The sequence below is a fragment of the Heteronotia binoei genome, chromosome 5 (genome assembly GCF_032191835.1).
Source record: "Heteronotia binoei isolate CCM8104 ecotype False Entrance Well chromosome 5, APGP_CSIRO_Hbin_v1, whole genome shotgun sequence".
Taxonomy (NCBI): Eukaryota; Metazoa; Chordata; class Lepidosauria; order Squamata; family Gekkonidae; genus Heteronotia; species Heteronotia binoei.
Window position 1 is genome coordinate 28,788,347 of NC_083227.1, and position 14,832 is coordinate 28,803,178.

Here is a 14,832-nt window from a genome sequence, read left to right on the forward strand (position 1 = left end):
GGAGTAGAGGTTCAGCAGCTGTTTCCACGTCTCTACAAAATTGATGGCTCAACATCGTTTCTTCACTGCCTGAGAAAGAGAGAGAGAGAAAATGGAAGAAGGAGGGGTGTTAACCTAGACTCCCTAGTTTAGGGGTGTCGAATTCATTTGTTATAAATCAAATCATTTGGGACTGGGGGGGGGGGGGGAAGAGCCTCAGCCAATAGAAGGAAAAAAGGCTTGGCTCAATAGCTCTGCTGTGCAATTGAGCTTGCCTTGCAACCCTGCCCTATTTCATTTGCTTGAATCCTCCAACCGCTTTTCACACACCCCTTCTCAGAGCCATGAAACTTTATCCTATATACATTCAGAAAAATCAGTAATGGATTTTAGCAGGGCTTTTTTTGTAGCAGGAATTCCTTTGCCTATTAGGCCATGCCCCCCCTGATGTAGCCAATCCTCCAAGAGCTTACAGGGCTCTTCTTACAGGGCCTACTGTAAGCTCTTGAAGGATTGGCTACATCAGGGGTGTGTGGCCTAATAGGCAAAAGTTCTTGCTACGAAAAAAGCCCTGGATTTTAGTAAATTGTGGGACATGCAAAAGAGAAGCACCAGATACCCATGAGCGTCAGGAGGGATATACATTCTGGTGACGTGTTTCAGATTTCTGTGAGCCTTGAAACATGCCCAGTGAATGCTGGAGCTCAAAGACGTGACACCATCCCTAGTTCAGTATCCTCTTTGTGACTATGGCCCACCAGGTGTCCCTGGAAAGCCTTTACACAGGGGCACAGGAACCAAATTAGACTCCGGCAATAAATTTTAGGAGGCAGGCTGCCTCTGCTGAATATGGTGTGTGCGCAGGGCTTTTCCTGTAGCAGGAGCTCCTTTGCAAAGTAGGCCACACACCCTCTGATGTAGCCAATCTTCCAAGAGCTTACAGGGCTCGTAGTACAGGGCCTACTGTAAGCTCCAGGAGGACTGGCTACATCAGGGGGTGTGACCTACTATGAAAAGGAGTTCCTGCTACAAAAAAAGCCCTCTGTGTGTGTGTGTGTGTGTGTGTGTGTGTGTGTGTGTGAATTAGCATCAAGTCACAAGCAACTTCAGGTGACCCCACAGTTATTCAAGGCAAGAGACATTCAGAGGTGGGGTGCTATTGCCTACCTCTGTATAGCAGAGTTGATTCGTGCTTCAAGTGAATACCTCAGACTGAAAATGGGTGAAGGCTTATCATCTGAAGCGGAGGAAGGCTTATCATCTGAAAACATTCCTGGCGCTGGTGAGATTGTAATTTGCAAAGGTTTAGGTTTCATGCCCAGTCCGGACCTAGACTGCCTAGGACTAGGTCATAGCTCTTGTAGGAGCTGTATTTACTAACCTTTGTGTCAAGGTGAAGAGAGATGCATAATGGTGGTCAGTGATTTATATGGTACATATGTGTTTCCTTCTCCCACTGGTGCCAAAAAATAATTCCCTAACCTTTCCCTATGCTGGTCTTATGAGGACTGTTATTCCCAGTTTTTGTTTTAAAGTCTCCTTCTAGCATGGCCATGTTGTAAAGTGCACACACATGTATTTTATCTTTCTGTGCAAAGAAAGCCTTATGAGTTTTAAGAAAGATGTATGTGGAATATTTGTTCACATCTTACAGCTCTCAAACATCTGATGTCTATTTTATGTGGCTCTTATATTAAGCAAGTTTGGCCTGTTCTAACAGAAGGAAGGTGAGATAATGATTTTAACTAATGTAAGTAAGAATGGAACTGACTTCCATGAATCTGTCTGCTCCCCCTTCAAGAGTGGCCATCACTACATCCTGTGGCACTAAGTCCCAGAAGTAGTGTAGTGAACAGAAGTGTAGTGAACAGGAGTATTTCCTTCTTCTTCTGTCCCAGACCTTCTACCTGACTGGGTGCCCTGATCCTCCTGAGCAGATGGCACCCTTACCACTTGACAGGGCATCCTGGACATGCTCCTCGGTCTGTATCCTCTGACTTTCCTCTAAGGGAGTTCCTTCTGCCTCAGAGAACTCTACTTCCATCTTCACTGATTGCTTCCACATCTGAAACAACAGCAAGGGAGACAGATAAGAGAAAAAATGGAACAGGCTGAGGAGATGGATCCTGCCTCAGGGCCAGCAACCAAGGTTGAGTTTCGCTGAAAACAGAAGCGCCTACAAAAGAGGAACTTTTGATTAAAATTCTGGGAACTATGGAAATGGTCATATTAAGTGAAATATTGAGAGAAAACAAAATATACGACATAAAAGAACTTTGGCGACCACTATAGGAATGGATAAATACAAGTGACTGAACCCAGAACAGTTTCTATAACTTTATGTGTTTCACCCTCAGAGCAAATAGGTTTCAAGCTGTAAAGGTACTTAATTACCTGGTAATATAAGGTTTAAAACAATTGATAACAGACTTACAGAAATGTTGTAATGAAATGGAAATAATAGAATCTAAGAGAAATTTGTTATAGTGGAACTTTGAATATATGTTTTTCCCTTTACCTTCCCTCCTTTCCCCCCTTTTACTGACCAAAATCAATAAATATTATTAAAACTGAAACTGAAGGTTGAGTTTTGCCCTCAGCCGAATGAATTCTCTAGATAGAGGTATAAATATCTGGCAAGGAAGCCTTAGGATAAGGTCATTTCTTAAACTGAGTGAACAAAACCCCTTCACCTGCTCTGCCAGCCTCTTTTCTTCCGCCTGACTCAGGAGGAAACCTTCGGCCAGGGCCACCGCCTGGGAACTGGTCTCCGGCTCGCACCCTCTGACCCAGCTCTGCATTTCCTGGGGCAAGACAGTTAGGAACTGCTCCAGGATTACCAGGTCCAGGATCTGCCTTTTGGTGTGCCTCTCTGGCTTCAGCCAGTGGTTGCAAAGTTCATGGAGCCGACTGCAAACCTCTCGTGGCCCACAGACCTCATGGTAACGGAACTGCTGGAAGCATCGTCTGCATGCATCTGCAGTCATAAACTCCTGAGTCAAGGTCTCTGGGACAGCTCTTTCCTGAAATTCAGCACCACTCCCTGCTTGGATGGGATGGAGATCTTCCTTCAGGCTCTTGCCAATTCCCAGTCCTTCTGCGTCCTCCTCTTGCATCTCCTTCCCTTCCTCTTGGGTCACCTCCAACTGTGAAAAGATTCCCTTATACCGTTACCCACGTGGCTATGAAAAGGGAGAGGAAAATATACCAAAAATGCAGAAAGAAACTAGCAGAGAACAGAGCTACATCACCGACCCTAGTTAAGAGACATCTAAGAATTGCCCTGGTAGATCAGAAGGAGACTCTAAATTTATTACTCTTTTACTGCTAAGGACAGACTCTCAAAATCAAGGACACAATAATCTCCAATTCTAACATATTTATGTCCTTGTGACGTCATCTTCCTCCCCGCCCCCCCCCCCAATTTGAACCTTAACAGGTGACAGTGTGATAGCAAGGTCAGATGATTGCTCTTAACACTTCATAATACAAAGATGGTGAGGGTCTGGAGACCAAGTCCTATGAAGACAGGTTAAAGGAGCTGGGGATGTTTAGTCTGGAGAGGAGGCGGCTGAGAGGTGATATGATCACCATCAAGTACTTGAAGGGCTGTCATATAGAGGATGGTGCGGAATTTTTTTCTGTGGCTCCAGAAGGTAGGACCAGAACCAATGGGTTGAAATTAAATCAAAAGAGTTTCCTGCTCAACATTAAGAAGAACTTCCTGACCGTTAGAGTGATTCCTCAGTGGAACAGACTTCCTCGGGAGGTGGTGGGCTCTCCTTCCTTGGAGGTTTTTAAACAGAGGCTAGATGGCCATATGACAGCAATGCTGATCCTGTGAATTTAGGGGGAAGTATTTGTGAGTTTCCTGCATTGTGCAGGGAGTTGGACTAGATGACCTTGGAGGCCCCTTCCAACTCTATGATTCTATAATTCTATGATAATTAAGAAAGGTACATTTACACATCTATTTCCAATTCTGCCATGTTTATCCACTTCACCGTTTCTCCCTGGAATGAAATCTAAACAATGGTGACTTTGTGAACTTAGCTTGTTATTCCTGTTTGCATCTGTGAAAACATTTAATCACACTGTATGCTCATACGCTAATTTGCTGTTCAACCACTGCCTAGTGAGGTTTTGTTCCAGGTTGCCTGCGGAAATGTGCTTGCACATGAAAGCTCACACCCTTTTATTCATATTCCAAAAAAAAGCTCACACCCTGAATAAAACTTTGTTGGTCTTAAAGATGCCACTGGAATCTAACTTTGTTCTGTTGCTTCAGACCAACACAGCTGCCCACCTGGATCTAACTCTTGTTGTAGTTGGCCTATAAAGATTAAGAAGAATGCAGATTTATACCCCGCCCTTCTCTCTGAATCAGAGACTCAAGATCCCCTTCAGTCCGGCTTTCGCCCGGGCCATGGGATGGAGACGGTGTTGGTTGCCCTGGTAGATGACCTGCAACGGCATCTGGGCGGCTCGGCGGTGCTGATGTTGCTGGACCTATCGGCAGCGTTCAATACGGTCGACCATCGGCTACTGGCCCGCTGCCTCGCCAACGCGGGGATTCAGGGGTTGGCCTTGCAATGGCTTTCCTCTTTCCTCAAAGTTCGGGGACAGAGGGTCGCTATTGGGGATGAGCTGTCCTGGAGGCACACGCTTGACTGCGGGGTGCCTCAGGGTGCGGTTCTTTCTCCAATGTTATTTAACATCTATATGTGTCCCCTCGCCCAGATCGCCCGAAGGTATGGGCTGGGTTGTCATCAGTATGCTGATGACACCCAGCTCTATCTGCTTATGGACGACCGGCCGGTCTGCGCCCCAGAAAATTTGGACCGGGCATTACAGGCCGTGGCTGGGTGGCTCAGGCAGAGCGGGCTGAGGCTAAATCCAGCGAAGACAGAGGTCCTTTGCTTGGGCCGTCGGGGTCCAGGAAGGGAAATCCCCCTGCCAGCTTTTGACGGTGCGCCGCTAATTGCGACGCATAGGGTCAAGAGCTTGGGGGTACTACTGAAGCCTTCCTTAACGATGGAGGCCCAGATAGCAGCTACTGCCAAGTCCGCATTTTTCCATCTTAGGCGGGCAAGGCAGTTGGCTCCCTTCCTGGAGCGTGACGACGTAGCAACAGTGATCCATGCAACGGTCACCTCGAGGTTTGACTACTGCAATGCCCTCTACATGGGGCTGCCCCTGTGCCGAACCCGGAAATTGCAGTTGGTGTAGAATGCCGCCACCCAGTTGTTATTGGGGCTCCCAAGATGGGAGCACATTCAGCCGGGACTTCGGGCTCTGCACTGGCTGCCAATACTTTATCGAGTTCGGTACAAGGTGCTGGTCATTACCTTTAAAGCCCTATATGGCCTAGGACCTGCCTACCTGAGGGACCGTCTCTCCCCACATGTTCCCCAAAGAGTACTGAGATCAGGAACTCAAAACCTCCTTGTTGTCCCCGGGCCAAAGGAAGCCCGTTTGAAATCTACGAGGGATAGGGCCTTCTCCATAATGGCCCCTTCCAGGTGGAACCAGCTGCCGGAAGAGATAAGGGCCCTGCGGGATCTTGCTCAATTCCGCAGGGCCTGTAAGACAGCCCTCTTCCGGCAGGCCTACAACTAACCGGCACTGAAACTTGAAATCGAGCGTAGCTTTATAAGATTGCTGTATGTTTTAATATTCTAATTATGTAAACTGTCTGAATTGTTTAAATTTTAATCATGTAAATTCTATTAAATGTTTAAACTTTTATATTCTCATGTTAGATTTTATATGCTGTAAGCCACCCTGAGCCACCTGGTGGGAAGGGCGGGATACAAATTACAAATAAATAAAAATAAAAATAAAATAAATAAAGAGCGGCTTACAATCTCCTACATCTTCTCCCTCCACAACAGACACCCTGTGAAGTGGGTGGGGCTGAGAGGGCTCTTACAGCAGCTGCCCTTTCAAGGACAACTTCTACAAGAGCTATGGCTAACCCAAGGCCATTCCAGCAGCTGCAAGTGGAGGAGTGGGGAATCAAACCCTGTTCTCTCAGATAAGAGTCCACACATTTAATCACTGCACCAAACTGGCTTTCACTGTCATTGTGCAATATGACATATCAAGGTTTTAAAAGATACGCCCATTTGGTCCTTCAGGAAAATAAGCCATCTCTACTTGGCTCTTTACAAATCAGTTGCAGATATTATGATCTTGGCCTCTGACGGATACGTATCAGTCTCTTCTGGGGGCTGTGCCTCAATGTAGTCTGTAGCCTGCACCAAAATGCTGCTAATTTTTTAACCGTTGCAGATTCCTCCTCTGTAGCCCGGAAATATTTAGGCAATAGCTCTGTCCAAGCAGTTGGCAGAGGGGCATCAGGCTTCTCCAGGTTAGGGCAGAGGGGCTGACTGGATGAACAGGAGCAAGGGGGAGCCAGGGAAAAAGCAGGTGGGGGGAGCACGCTGGTTAAAACGTGTGGCATGCAAGGCAGCCAGCTGGCATGAATGATTCCCCCCCACATAGTCAGGGGTGGGTCTCCTTCTTGTTAGGGTTGCCAGCCTCCAGGTGGGGCTTGGAGATCTCCGCCTTTACAACTGATCTTTATCGAGATCAGCTCCCCTGGAGGAAATGGCAGCTTGGAAGGGTGGACTCTATGTAGGGTTGCCAGCCTCCAGGTAGGGCCTGGAGATCTCCTGCTTTTAAAACTGATCTATGAACATATGAAGCTGCCTTATACTGAATCAGACCTTTGGTCCATCAAAGTCAGTATTGTCTTCTCAGACTGGCAGTGGCTCTCCAGGGTCTCAAGCAGAGGTTTTTCACACCTATTTGCCTGTACCCTTTTTTGGAGATGCCAGGGATTGAACCTGGGACCTTCTGCTTCCCAAGCAGATGCTCTACCACTGAGCCACCGTCCCTCCCTCCAGCTGTCAGAGGTCAACTCCCCTGGAGAAAATGGCAGCTTGGAAGGGTGGAGTCTCCCCTCCCCTCTCCAAATCCCACCTTCTCCCGGATCCACCCCCAAAGTCTCCAGGTATTTCCCAACCCAGACCTTGTAGTCCTATGGCCTCCCTACGACCACCATGGCTGAGAATTCATTTATATTTACTTTTATTTACCAAATCCAGATCCTCGGGCCTCTCTGCCCCTGCAAGCCTTACCAAGGCAGTGAACGAGGTAAAAATACGCATAAGAAAAATGCACTTTTAAAATTCTTTAGCGCGCGCACACACCCGAACATACAATAGATCAGCATTCCTCTCTTACAAGAACGAAAAGCTTATCTCCCCCCATGACCTACTTGTGAGTAAACCTCCCCAGGATCCGGCTGCAAAGCTTTTTCCTGCTGCTGCATGCCTGGAAGCCTTCTGGTTCCCTTTGGCAATCCAGCAAATCCCCCCCTTTTCCTCCTCCCCCCCCCTCCTTGCCCAGCCTGTCTAGCAAACAGCTCTCTTGGTTTAACCCTTTCAATGCTGCAGACGAATGAAAAATGCTTTCCCGTCCTTTCTCTGAGAAAGGACTTCGGCCCTATGCTGCTCAATGGGACTGCTCTGGAGTAAGCCTGCGCAGAGTTGCCCTCCTGGGGAATCCCGGGATGTTCAGCCGTCTGTTCAGCAAGCGGGGCGATTGAGAAGAAAAGAAAAAAAGAAAACTAAAACAAGCACACGTCAAACAATCTGAATCAGGTCTGCTCTGAATCTTCTTCAGGCGTATTTAGGGTGACCATAATGTCTGAAGGCCAGCCAGGGACACATGGGGGGGGGGAGGTAGGGGTGCGTGCAGCGAAGCGCGTGCGCGCCGCCGGAAACAGGAAGTGACGTCACTTCCGGTGACGTCACTTCCGGTGACGGCATGCCACCACAGGAAACAGGAAGTGACATCACTTCCTGTGACATCATTTCCCCGCGTCACCTGCCGGAAATGGGAAGTGACATCACTTCCTGTGACATCATTTCCCCCAAATGACATCATTTCCCCCAAATGCCACTGCCGGAAACAGGAAGTAACTTCACAGCACTTCCTGTGACATCCCCAAAAATCCCCCAAATATCACCGCCGGAAACAATTTTGTTCTGAAATCCTATATATACTTCATCAGTATATGGGATAAGGCACTTTCTCAACTGTGCTGCATAATGCAGCCTATTTATTTTGTCCTGTTTGCTCTGTTGGCTCTATCTGCGCCACCTTCATCACTTTCGGGGTGTGGATCCCCCAGTGGGGTGCTCTCCCGACTCCCTCCGCCGGCTGTTTCTGATAGCCCTGCGCCCCCTCTTTCATTTGATATGTGTCCCGTGCGGGTGCCACCCTCCCGCCGGGAGATGCCGCAAAATGAGCCCCCTTGAGGCTTATGGCGGCAGGGCTCGGGGGAAGCGAGCTAGACTGCTGTTCTTTTGAGGGGTTATAGAGGGGTTATAGAGTGTTTCGAGCCCGTCCCTGTGGCATCGGTCCCATCGTTGTGGGGCCCAGGGGGCCGGCGCAGCGGCACGCCGAAGCAGCCTGTCACTAATAACACAGGTCGAGATGCAGGACAGGAACCCGGAAGTGACCGACAGGCTGCTTCAGCGTGCTGCTGCGCTATCAGAAACAGCCGGCGGAGGGAGTCACGAGACCACCCCACTGGGGGATCCACACCCCGAAAGTGATGAAGGTGGCGCAGACAGAGCCAACAGAGCCAACAGGACAAAATAAATAGGCTGCATTATGCAGCACAGTTGAGAAAGTGCCTTATCCCATATACTGATGAAGTAAATACAGGATCTGAGAACAAAATTGCACCAGAAGACACAAACACAAAGCTCCCTTACACTGAATCAGTGCTTGGGTCCACCAAAGTCAGTATTATCTACTCCAGTCACAAACACAAAGCTCCCTTACACTGAATCAGTGCTTGGGTCCACCAAAGTCAGTATTGTCACATAAGAACATAAGAGAAGCCCTGTTGGATCAGGCCAGTGGCCCATCCAGTCCAACACTCTGCGTCACATAAGAACATAAGAGAAGCCCTGTTGCATCAGGCCAGTGGCCCCTCCAGTCCAACACTCTGTGTAACATAAGAATATAAGAGAAGCCCTGTTGCATCAGGCCAGTGGCCCCTCCAGTCCAACACTCTGTGCCACATAAAAATATAAGAGAAGCCCTGTTGCATCAGACCAATGGCCCCTCCAGTCCAACACTCTGTGCCACATAAAAATATAAGAGAAGCCTTGTTGCATCAGACCAATGGCTCATCCACTCCACCACTCTGGTCACATAAGAACATAAGAGAAGCCCTGTTAGATCAGGCCAGTGGCCCCTCCAGTCCAACACTCTGTGTCACATAAGAACATAAGAGAAGCCCTGTTGGATCAGGCCAGTGGCCCCTCCAGTCCAACACTCTGTGTCACATAAAAATATTAGAGAAGCCCTGTTGCATCAGGCCAGTGGCCCCTCCAGTCCAACACTCTGTGTCACATAAGAACATAAGGAGGGAAGGGAAGGAAGGGAAGGGAAGGGGAGGGAAGGGAAGGGGAGGGAGGGAGGGAGGGAGGGAGGGAGGAAGGAAGGAAGGAAGGAAGGAAGGAAGGAAGGAAGGAAGGAAGGAAGGAAGGAAGGAAGGAAGGGAGGGAGGGAGGGAGGGAGGGAAGGAAGGAAGGAAGGAAGGAAGGAAGGAAGGAAGGAAGGAAGGAAGGAAGGAAGGAAGGAAGGAAGGAAGGAAGGAAGGAAGGAAGGGGGAGGGAGGGAGGGAAGGAAGGAAGGAAGGGGGGAGGGAGGGAGGGAAGGAAGGAAGGAAGAAAGGAAGGAAGGGAGGAGGGAGGGAAGGAAGGAAGGAAGGGAAGGGAGTGAGGGAAGGAAGAAAGGAAGGAAGGGAGGAGGGAGGGAGGGAGGGAAGGAAGGAAGAGAGGGAAGGAAGGAAGGAAGGAAGGAAGGAAGGAAGGAAGGAAGGGAGGGAGGGAGGGAGGGAGGGAGGGAGGGAGGAGGGAGGGAAGAAAGGAAGGCCGCCCCCCGCCCCCCCCCCGCTTTCGGCCCCCTTACCTGATTCCAGGGCAGCATCCAGCGGCGGCGGCGGTGGGGAGTCCTGCGGCGGCGGCCTCGCGGCGAGGGAGGGAGCTGCCGGCGCTGGCCTCTGGAGGCCTCCAGGGACCAGCGCCGGGCCTCTCCGCTACCGGCGCTGGCCTCTGGAGGCCTCCAGGGACCAGCGCCGGCTGCTCCGCGGCTTCCCCGCGGCCTCCGCTGGTCCCTGGAGGCCCTCCAGTGACCAGCGGAGGCCGCGGGGAGGCCTTCGCTGGCCGGCGCTGGTCCCGGAAGGCCTTCCAGAGGCTCTGGAAGGCCTTCCGGGACCAGCACCGGGTGCCCCGCGGCCTCCCCGCGGCCTCCGCTGGTCCCTGGAGGCCCTCCAGAGTCTCTGGAGGGCCTCCAGGGACCAGCGGAGGCCGCGGGGAAGCCTTCGCTGGCCGGCGCTGGTCCCGGAAGGCCTTCCAGAGGCTCTGGAAGGCCTTCCGGGACCAGCGCCGGGTGCCCCGCGGCCTCCCCGCGGCCTCCGCTGGTCCCTGGAGGCCCTCCAGAGTCTCTGGAGGGCCTCCAGGGACCAGCGGAGGCCGCGGGGAAGCCTTCGCTGGCCGGCGCTGGTCCCCGAAGGCCTTCCAGAGGCTCTGGAAGGCCTTCCGGGACCAGCGCCGGGTGCCCCGCGGCCTCCCCGCGGCCTCCGCTGGTCCCTGGAGGCCCTCCAGAGTCTCTGGAGGGCTTCCAGCGACCAGCGGAGGCCACGGAGAGGCCTCCACCACTGCCGCCAGGCCCCGCGCGCGGGCGGGGAAGGCGGCGAGTGAGGGAGGGAGCGTCCCTGCGCCTGCGCAGGGGCCCTGCGCAGGCGCAGGGACGCTCCCTCCCTCACTCGCCGCCTTCCCCGCCGGCGCCCGCGGCCCACCGGCTCTGGGGCTGCCTAAACCGGGACCTTTAATGGTCCCGGTATAGGCAGCCCGGGAGCCGGGATTGGGTGGCCAGAACCGGGAATGTCCCGGGAGACCGGGACGGTCTGGCCACCCTAGGCGTATTCAACGGGGATTACTCCTAGGAAAGTGATTTCAGAATCATAGAGAATCATAGTTGGAAGGGATCCCCAGGGTCATCTAGACCAACCCCCTGCACCATGCAGGAAATTCACAAATACCTCCCTCTAAGTTCACAGGATCAGCTGTCAGTTGCTGTCAGTTGGCCATCCAGCTTCTGTTTACAAACCTCCAAGGAAGGAGAGCCCACTACCTCTTGAGGAAGCCTGTTCCACTAGGGATCTGCTCTGTCAGGAAGTTCTTTTTTTAGGATTGCACTAAAATCTGTGATCCTGTACCTCTTTCCATTTCTCCAAACCAAATGCCAGCGAGCCCTCTCCCTGCCTGGGTGTTGGGAAGTGGGTTCCCACTTCCTACTTGGGAAATTCCTGGAGATCTGGCCCCTTACCACAGAAGTTTGGGGGGATATGCACAAAAATATTTTCAGGTGGGGGGAATCTAAAGAAGGGTCCCCTTCCATCACTGTTTAGTTGCAGACAGTTTTAGGCTGGACTTTTTTTGTGTTGTCAGTATTCCTGGTACCTTTTGAAGAGCCCTTTGTCAGGTCTTGAGAGGGTAATTGGTCTAAATATGAGTATGGAACCAGCCCTATTTTTAAAGAAAAAAGCACTGGGTTGAGGGGGTCTCCTTATGCATAGGGCGCAGTTTTGTGCAGTTTGGTTGCAAGAGATGCTGGATCCAGAGGATGACGCAATGCTCTCTCTAAGCTATGGAGTCTTGGGAGCAAAAATTCTACTTTTGAGCTACTAGCGTTAAAGTTGTGAGCTACTGTATACATTACCTTGCTCTGGGCCCATTTTTCCTGAGCGAAGACAAAAATGTGTGAGCTGGGGGCTAAAAAACTGTGAGCTGGCTCACGCTAACTCAGCTTAGAGGGATCCAAGTAGGCAGCCATGTTGGTCTGAAGCAATAGAACAAAGCTGTAGACAAGGTGCACCTTTAAGACCAACTAAGTTTTACTCAGAATGTCAGCTTTCGTATGCTCTAAGCAGACTTCATCAGACAAAATGGAAATGGCAAGCAGCTGTTCTTAATATAAGTGGGCAGTGAGTTGGTATGTAGAATCATGGGAATGTTTTTAGCAGATTAAGAGAATCACAATTTGGGATCTGTGTGTGTTAGTTAGTGTCAGCCCTGCTTTGTTCTAACACCAACTAACACACACAGATCCCAATTTGTGATTCTTTTAATCTGCTAAAAACATTCCCATGATTCTACATACCAACTCACTGCCCATTTATATTAAGAACAGCTGCTTGCGATTCTCATTTTGTCTGATGAATTCTGCTTAGAGCATATGAAAGCTGACATTCAGCTTAGAAGGAACACTTGGTCACGATCCAGCTAGACCCCTTTTTTGTGGACTTAGCAGGATGGCAAAGAAACCTACTTGCTGGCTGGGGATTGTGTGTGGATTGCTTCTCAGAAGAAGGGTGCTGGCAGGGTCAAGGGAGAAGGGTTAGATTGCCAGATCCAGGTTGGGAAACCCCTGGAGATTTGGGGATGGACCCTGGAAAGGGCAGGGATGGCAGCAGGGTACAATGCCACAGAATCCACCCTCCCAAGCTTCCATTTTTCTTCAGCCGGTAGCTAAAGAATTGTGACCTAGCTCATACTAACAGGGAACACTGCTTGGAAGACTCCTTCCTGTGGGAATATATCTCAGCCTGCTGTTCAGCAATGAACACATCCATACCAGTAAGTCTGATTTGCAGACAACTGTATGGCTTTTACCTCAGGAACAGATTTGAGCAAGCCGTCTGAGTAAGATAAGAAATGGCACTTCTTTGCTATTCCTATTAAATCCCACACTTTCAGACTTTTCCTCCAAGCTATTTCAGGTTTAAAAAAAGTTTCTTTTCATTCTTCAGTAGAGTTTTGGAGGGAAATTTTTATAAAAGTATTCAGGTGGGTAGCTGTGTTGGCAACAGAACAAAATTCAAGCCCAGGGGTATCTTTTTATTTATTTTTCTTTATTCCACTTATACCCTGGCTCTATCCTCAAGTGGGCTCAGAGCATCTCACAACAATAAATAGTATTTCTTTAAAACATCACAAAAACAATTAAAATCCCTAGTGATAGTTCTAATTCCAGTGATTGTTGCACATTTTGAGGAGGGGGGCACAAGTTTCTCAAGACAGAACCAGCTGGTACTGGCACCAGTTGGCATCAGGAGTGCGCTAGGTGAGTTAAGCAAGGAAGGCCCCCTCAGCCAAAAGCCTGGTAAAATAGCTCCATTTTACAGGCCCTGCAGAATTGTAACAGATTTTTAAGGCCAACAAAGTTTTGTTCAGGCTTTGGTGTGCATGCACACTTCTTCAGATATATCCAACTGGGCAGCTGTGTTGGTCTGAAGCAATAGAACAAAGCAGTAGACAAGTTGCACCTTTAAGACCAACTAAGTTTTATTCAGAATGTAAGCTTTTGTATGCACCATGCAGCAGCCTCCCCAGAGCCAGGCAGGGATTACAGGGCCCAGATGTACTGTGCGGCAGCCTCCCTGGGGCCTGGCTGGCCGGCCAGAATTGCTGCAGGGTCTGGAAAAGTTACTGTCACAGTTCAGTTTACACTTGGTTATCCCAGATGGTGTGGCCTAATATGCTAATGAGTGTGTGACCTAATATGCTAATATTAGGGCATGTGGTCTAATATGCTACTGAGCCTTGCTGGGCTTTTTCTACAAAAAAGCCCTGAATGTATGCATTTGCCTAGATGTGTGTGTGTGCACACCAGATTAGGCTCTCCCCACATGACTTCAATAGAAAAACAATTATTTGCATTAATTTTCCTGGCCTGAATCATTCTCCCTCGGCAGAGCACTGTTTTTTAAGCTGATAATTTTGTATGGCCCGCGAATGATATTATAAATATCCACATGGCCCTTGGCAGAAAAATGGTTCTCCACCCCTGCTCTAAGCAGACTTCATCAGACAAAAATGGAATGGCAAGCAGTCCTAAATATAGAGAAAATGGGCAGTGAGTTGGTATGTAGAGTCATGGAAATGTTTTTAGCAGATTAAAAGAATCACAAATTGGGGTTTGTGTTTGTTTGCTAGTGTTGAAGAAGAAGAAGAAGAAATTGGATTTATATCCCGCCCTCTACTCCAAAGAGTCTCAGAGCGGCTCACAATCTCCTTTACCTTCCTCCCCCACAACAGACACCCTGTGAGGCTCTCTTGTTAACTGGGCTGAAACAACAGGACTGTCTTTCCCCATATGAACCCCAGAGAGCACTGAGGTCAGCCGGGAAAAACCTAATGACTATCCCTGGGCCGAAGGAGAGTAAATATCAGAATACTAGGGCACGGGCCTTTTCAATCGTGGCCCTGGCCCTATGGAACCAACTCCCCGAGGAGGTGCGGGCCCTGCGGAACCTCGATCAATTCCACAGGGCCTGCAAGACCACCCTTTTTAAACTTGCACATTCGGACTGCTAAAGAAGTTTGTTAATCAAGGATCCGCCAATGCGGTTTTAAAGACCTATACCACTGTGTATAAACTGGCAGAACTAGCGTTAAACACCATCAGCACTGTCAGTCGAAGCTACTTAACCGTATGTACTGGATTATTGGATTTAATGTTATTAAGTTTAATGTTTTTATATTGTTAAATTTAAAGGTTGTTATTTTTGTTTTTATATTATTGTATGTTTTTATAAAGTGTTGTTAGCCGCCCTGAGCCTGCTGTGGTGGGGAGGGCGGGATAGAAATAAAAATTATTATTATTATTATTATTATTATAACAGTGGAGGAGAATTGCTCTTGAAAACATTTAACACCAAATATCTCCAGGATTCATCTGGGTTCCCCCCCAAAATGTTTT

General features: G+C 49.4%; 1 protein-coding gene across 1 annotated transcript in view; it reads right to left on the reverse strand.

Annotated features, from left to right (window-relative positions):
• The window catches only part of LOC132571892 (uncharacterized), an 851,656-nt gene that overhangs the window by 702,437 nt on the left and 134,387 nt on the right, over window positions 1-14,832 (reverse strand). The gene's annotated exons all lie outside the window — the stretch shown is intronic.